This window comes from Gigantopelta aegis, chromosome 12 (assembly GCF_016097555.1).
Source record: "Gigantopelta aegis isolate Gae_Host chromosome 12, Gae_host_genome, whole genome shotgun sequence".
NCBI lineage: Eukaryota > Metazoa > Mollusca > Gastropoda > Neomphalida > Peltospiridae > Gigantopelta > Gigantopelta aegis.
This window is the reverse complement of record NC_054710.1, coordinates 35,470,086-35,477,067: the sequence shown is the minus strand read 5'-3', so window position 1 is coordinate 35,477,067 and position 6,982 is coordinate 35,470,086. Positions and strand designations below refer to the sequence as shown.

General features: G+C 36.7%; 1 long non-coding RNA gene across 1 annotated transcript; it reads right to left on the bottom strand.

Annotated features, from left to right (window-relative positions):
* Positions 1-3,608: 3,608 nt before the first annotated feature.
* LOC121386896 lies at positions 3,609-4,710 on the bottom strand. Its single transcript, XR_005959728.1, has 2 exons — positions 4,473-4,710; positions 3,609-3,671 (listed from the first exon to the last, which is right to left on the bottom strand). It is a non-coding gene; the product is annotated as an uncharacterized LOC121386896 (long non-coding RNA).
* Positions 4,711-6,982: the final 2,272 nt, after the last annotated feature.

Here is a 6,982-nt window from a genome sequence, read left to right as displayed (position 1 = left end):
ACACTATAAAATATTAAAATTAAACAATATAAACACATTAACACCTTAAAAATATTAAAATAAACAATATAAACGCATTAACACCATAAAATATTAAAATGAAAGAATATAAACTAAGATTGTACATTAAATCTATAGAGTTTTCACACTTATTCATTCTAATGATTCATTCATACTTCTTGACCATTTGCTCCCATATTTTCTGTTCGACTTGTCTGTGTCTGGAGCCAATCTTCAATGGTTCTGGAATAAAATGAATGAATGAATGAATGGATGAATGTTTAACGACACCCCAGCACGAAAAATACATCGGCTATTGGGTGTCAAACTATGATAATGCAAATAAATAAAGTGATGATCAACATCAATATAAAAATTCAAGGTTTAAACAAAAACAGTGTAAAGAACTGTGCCAAAAATACAAATACAAATATCACAGAATTTTACGGATACTGAATTTTACTCTAAACTTCAATTTGTGCTGTATTGGCCATTCTCAAAGAGAATGTTACACCCCTGCACCACGGTGAGGTTACAGCACGCGCAGGGGAAGTTCTGGAATAAGTCTGATTATTGAATCATAGCTGTACCAACATTCATCTGACATAGTAGGCCAAAAGAAGCGATTATGCCATAAGGGGCCAACTCGGTGCATCGCCTTCACTAACACATCAGACTCGTCAACTTCCATAATGAGGCCTGGGTATGGTTTGCCATCATACTCAATGATGCAGTGTTGCCCTTTTAAATCTTGTGAGTAGACTGTCGATGTTATGCAGTTTTCCTTGGCTGGTTGGTTTTCTGCTTTATGGAAACTAAAATGCCTTGTTGTGAAACACTCACATTTGAACTTTTCTGTAGGCTTGCAGAAGCAGCTCACATGTCGATATGTAATCTCCTTTGCAGAGGAGGACACAACCTGATGAAGAGACATTGTTCCTGGTACAATGGACAACATTGGCAAGGTGTTTGGTGGAACATCAGGTACATAAAAAAGTTTGATTGCAGATCCTTTCAACTTTTCATAAAATGTTTCAGCATTTGGTACATCAATGCCATGAGCTACCAAGCGGTCAGCACTTCGCTTGATGGCACCACCTACACCATCAGGAGCGCCTTTCCCATGTGAGGATTCAAAGAAGTTCCAGGTCATCACATTAAAACCAGTTTGAAATGGTTTGGTACACATGAGGAAGAAGTTCTGCTTCTGTCGGTATTGTGTCACTGGTCCATCACTGAAGACATGAAGGGTTGATACTTGAGTGTGCTCCACCTTAATATATCTGAGGACAGGATCCAGATAAGCCCAGATAGCAGCTGGACTATGATCCATGCATGGCGACACAGTGCAAAAAGTTAGGGGATCTCTTCCTTTGATGTAACATACTCCTGTGTGAAGTGTTACCTGCTGGTGACCACTTCCGAAATGCACGCTTTGAATGAATGAATGAATGAATGAATGTTTAACGACACCCCAGCACGAAAAATACATCGGCTATTGGGTGTCAAACTATGGTAATGCACATAAATAAAGTGATGATCAACATCAATATAAAAATTCAAGGTTTAAACAAAAACAGTGTAAAGAACTGTGCAAAAATACAAATACAAATATCACAGAATTTTACGGACACCGAATTTTACTCTAAACTTCAATTTGTGCTGTATTGGCCATTCTCAAAGAGAATGTTACACCCCTGCACCACGATGAGGTTACAGCACGCGCAGGGGTGCACGCTTTGAATTTCACTTGCATATTTTCCTGCATAATTCTCAGCAAAGTCAATATGTAGTAGTGCTTCATCTACTTTGAGATTTTCTCTGACCTCTCTGTATTTTTTGTATTGGTGTTTAATGTTGTACATGTGTTTCTTAAATTTCAGCAAATCCATGAAGAATTGATCTGTGAGTGTGCCAACAGTGCCATGTGCCCTCTCCTTTGCAGTGAAATGAACAGTGTATTTCTCTTGCTTTTCTCCTTTTACTTTGTCTCTCTCTTCAGTCTTGGTAGTCCACTCCCACCACCAGATTTCATCCTGAGCAGTCACCTCATCAGCATAGGTAATGGGTAAAGGTGTATCCTTGCACAGAATGCATTCTCCATACTCAACATGACATACTACTTTGGCTACTAACTCTTCCAGGTTTTCGGTGTTGACTAAATGAATTTGTTTCATTTTGTTAGCTTTGAAAGCCAGGTTTTCGTGCAGTTTACACTGGCATGTATTTCTGTCAGCAGATGATGGTATCATGACCCAATATGGACGTAATCGGCAAAATAAACTGTAAGATATTCGCCCTTGGTATTCAGATAAAACTTTCTTGTGTAGATTGTACATGCTATCACTCAGAAGTCGTTTCTGTTTCTTTTGCTTGTTCCTAGTTTTCGTTTCCTTCTTTCCAGTTGTGCTCCTACTAATATCATCTCTGATGTAGAACATCTTCACTTGTTGTTTGAGTTTTTCAGCCATCTTTGAGGCGGCACGATGCTTTCTGGGCAGGCCTGGTGTGGTGTGCTTCTTAGAAGCTTCCCATCTCCTCCTGGAGAAGCCTGTGGAGGACTGGGCTATTTTACGGTATGTCTTTGTGATGTTATTCATTACAACATGAGCAACAACATATCTATCATTCTGTTTTTGGCAATTATTAAACTGTGTTTTTAATGAACGAACAAGTGCATGGTGGTAGTCTAAGGTTCTACGGACATTCACATTTACTTGTTGGTGTCGTAGTAGCTTTCTAGTCTTTGTTCGAGGACTATCAGCATCAGACGGTGTTATTTTATTCTTTAACCTGCTATATCTCTTCTTATACATCTCAAGCTTTCGCTTCTGTTGCTGAACAAGGATTTCTAGCTTCTGGTTTGCTCGATAACAGGCAGCCCTGTCCTTTTTCACCTTCTTCCGACCTTGTATATGCTGTCTAAAATTACAAACAAAAGGAAAATTCAATTAAAAGAAGTAACTGATCACTTAAATCATTTAACTTACTACTGGCTGTAAATGTGGTGTTGTACTGAATGTGATATTAGTATTCAAAATACGAATAAACCAGTCATGGGTCAAATGATAATTAAAAATCCAATGGCTCCTATAACCCTAGCACCTCAGGCAAGTGCTCTTGAACTAACAGTGCTAAATCATCCACCTCCTGGCTACAGAATGTTTTTGTTTTTTTAAATTGGATATTTAACGTAATTATTCTGACACACAATCTTGGGAGAAACCTGCTATGGATGAAATAATAATGTCACTTGGTTGTAAGAATGAGAGATGGAAAATGTACCAAAAACAGGGCAACACATTTCATTGTCAATATATAATATATTTCAAGTTACACTTTTGTAGTAAAAAGATGTTTTAAAGTTGTGACCAATACCTAGAATGCATTGCAGGATGGGGAATTCCTTCTACTGGAGATGTCGGTGGTGTTAGTTGGGCTTGCCGATCCTTCTTTCTGGCATGTGATGCTCTTTGACTATGTCTCCATGCTTTCCTCTGCTGGCGTTGTTCTCTTGGAGTCTTCTCGGATATTGCCTTCACCTTGCCACTTGCTTTATATTGCATCCATCGCTGTCTACCTTTTCGAAGATACTCTTCCCGTTTTTGGACATCCTGATCTCTTTTCTGTCGATAGCGCCGTTGTTTTTCAGTGCTGGTTAGTGCCATAATCTAAGAATGAAATAAAATCTATAGGCTATACTAATAGGTGGATGTCCAGTAAATATGTAATGCAAAACAGGGTTATTTTATACCCCCTTTTGCATATACTGATTTGTAACTCAATATTGTTCCTCCATCTAAAATTATGTAATGCTCTTGTGATCTCACCTCTTTTCATGGTTAACTTGACATAATATAAACATTACTGCATATTCTGTTTGTATGTTTTATTTATTTCTTAAGGTAATACTTGATTTAAAACATAATTATAGTAGAAAAACTAGCCTTCAAAATTTGTATTCACTTTACACTTTATATGTGTGTGTGTGTGTGAGAGAGAGAGAGAGAGAGAGAGAGAGAGAGAGAGAGAGAGAGAGAGAGAGAGAGAGAGAGAGAGATTGTTTTGAAAATGTCCCATAACTGTTTAAAAAAACACCCCTTCCTTTCCGTCTCCTCCCATACCACCTCAAAATACGCTTCTGCCTTAGAGCATTGCCTAACTGGTAATGTTCTATGGGTTACTGGGGTTTTGCTGACACATTTTAAGAGACCTGTAATGAATTTAGTCAGTTAAGTTACCTTTTGTCAACTAAGTTACCACAACATGGTAACTTAGGTGACGGTAACTTAGTTGACGTTAATGCACTCATTTGACTTTTAGATGCAAACAACACATCATTCACTATTGATGGGGCTGATACTGGCATCAGAACTATATAGATATTCCATAGGATTTATAAAATTTTATATACTGATAACTAATTTTAAAAACTATTGGTAACTTAGATGACATTTAATTAAAGTACTCACCTAAAACATAGATCCATGAAATTAAAAATGAAACTTCTTTGAGTAAAAACACTCTTCTTGGAAGTTCCCGCCGAAAGCAACTTGTGTAAATGCCCTCTGGTGATTGTTAAGTCAGTGTTAATGGAGTTACCTCCCCGTGCAAGGCAAATCTTCATCTGGTAACTTAGTTGACTTAGGAGTTGGGGACAACATTTGTAGGCCTTAATGAATGATACCGGAATACTAAAGAAGAACTATTAATCTTATTTGGGGCATATTATATTACACTATAAAATACATTAACATTTTTGGCCAATTAGACACATGAAATGCCCACAAAAACATGCTATATCTTGTGAAGTGCATTTGGGAACATGTCACACTTGCTTGGTATGCATGAAATCATAATATTTCCATAATGTTGAGAGCATGTAACATTACTTTGTATTCATTTTTCATGTTCCTAAATGACAATACAATGATATTTTGCTTAAAATAATGAATATTTTTAGATACTAGTATTTCAGAGGGTCTTACAAAACACAGGGACAAAACAAACACATTTCGCCCCTGCGTGTGCTGTAACCTCACCGTGGTGCAGGGGTGTAACATTCTCTTTGAGAATGGCCAATACAGCACAAATTGAAGTTTAGAGTAAAATTCGGTGTCCGTAAAATTCTGTGATATTTGCAAAGCTATATATATATATATATATATATATATATATATATATATATATATTGAAATGAAATGTTATTTTTAAACATTTAAAAAATTTAATTAATGATTTTATATATATCTATATCATCGACGTTCCAAACTGCATTCGGCTAATAGTAAAAACGTGTATACGATATTTACGGAAATACTATTCTACATTTTCAGCTACGATATGTGAAATAAAATAGATTGCAATTAATTAACGTAAAAAAAAATCAACAATGTGGACGTAAAACAAATCCATTCCAGTTTTTAAAAGTGAAACACTCTCCGGTAAACAGGAAAGAGTGCGATGTTGCTAACTGCGTTCAGGAGCATGCGTTTGCAAAGAGTATTGTACTGCGCATCTGTGATTGTCCATAAGGCCATTACATAAAAACAGATATGTTTCTTAACTAAGCACAGAATGAATAAATGGAAGAATGTTTGTTTAACGACACCACAGCATATCGGCTGTCACAAATGTTAAGTATATGAACATATTATTTATGTAAAACCACAGTGTAAGGAGCTGGGGGGGGGGGGGTATAATACAATATATAAAATCAAGTTACGTACATCTTAAAATTTTGTATAGAACTCGGTGTTTTCAAAACTATACAATTAACATTGGATGGAATTCAAACGATTCCAAAACATTTCTGTTGCCAAATATATCATTTATTGTCGACTTGAGATGACCACACTCCATCAAAATGTGGCGCACAGTCCGTGTTCACAGCGAGAAGGGTCCTTCTTAAAATAAATGAATGTGGACACAGCATAAGACTACTTCATCCTTCCTGCACCGCCTGTAGGATGACTGCCTTGACAGAATGAAGCTTATTCGCAACCGCAACGTCCCAATCATCTTGCCAAGTAGAACATATATTTTGGTTAATATGAAATTTAAAATCACTGTAGGGAACACCAACATGGACACGGGACAAGTTCAAAGCAGACTTGGCAGCAACATCTGCCTTTTCGTTACCCTTAATGCCAACATGGCTGGGTACCCAACAAAATATAACATCTTTATTGGCAATTGATAAAAAGACACACTTTCGTATCACCATACCAGCTAAGGGATGCTCCGATTTCAAGTGAGAATGAATGAATGAATGAATGAATGTTTAACGACACCCCAGCACGAAAAATACATCGGCTATTGGGTGTCAAACTATGGTAATGCAAATAAATAAAGTGATGATCAACATCAATATAAAAATTCAAGGTTTAAACAAAAACAGTGTAAAGAACTGTTCAAAAATAGAAATACAAATATCATAGAATTTTACGGATACTGAATTTTACTCTAAACTTCAATTTGTGCTGTATTGGCCATTCTCAAAGAGAATGTTACACCCCTGCACCACGGTGAGGTTACAGCACGCGCAGGGGCGATTTCAAGTGAGAGTATAAAAAATAATATACTTGGATGCACATGAATCTTTAATCTGTTCCAGGGCTTTAATCGTTGCCTAAATTTCAGCAGTAAAGATTGATGCTGAATCGGGCAATCTCATGGAAATTATTGCGTCTGACGGAAAAACTAGCACAAGCCACAGAATTCCCATCCCGTGATCCGTCTGTGTAAACAGAAATGTAATCACAGTACCTCTCTTGGATTTCCATGAAATGTTGTTTATAAATAACTGCATCTGTGCGATCTTTTTTTTTAGATGCACAAGATCGAATACAATTTTTGGTGGTTTGATATATCAAGGTGGCAAAATAAAATATGAAGGAGTTTCCAAAGTGTCTGTTAAAGGGACATGAGTTTGCCCCATTGTAAGATGTTTCTGACTAACAAAATACTTCTACGATTAAAC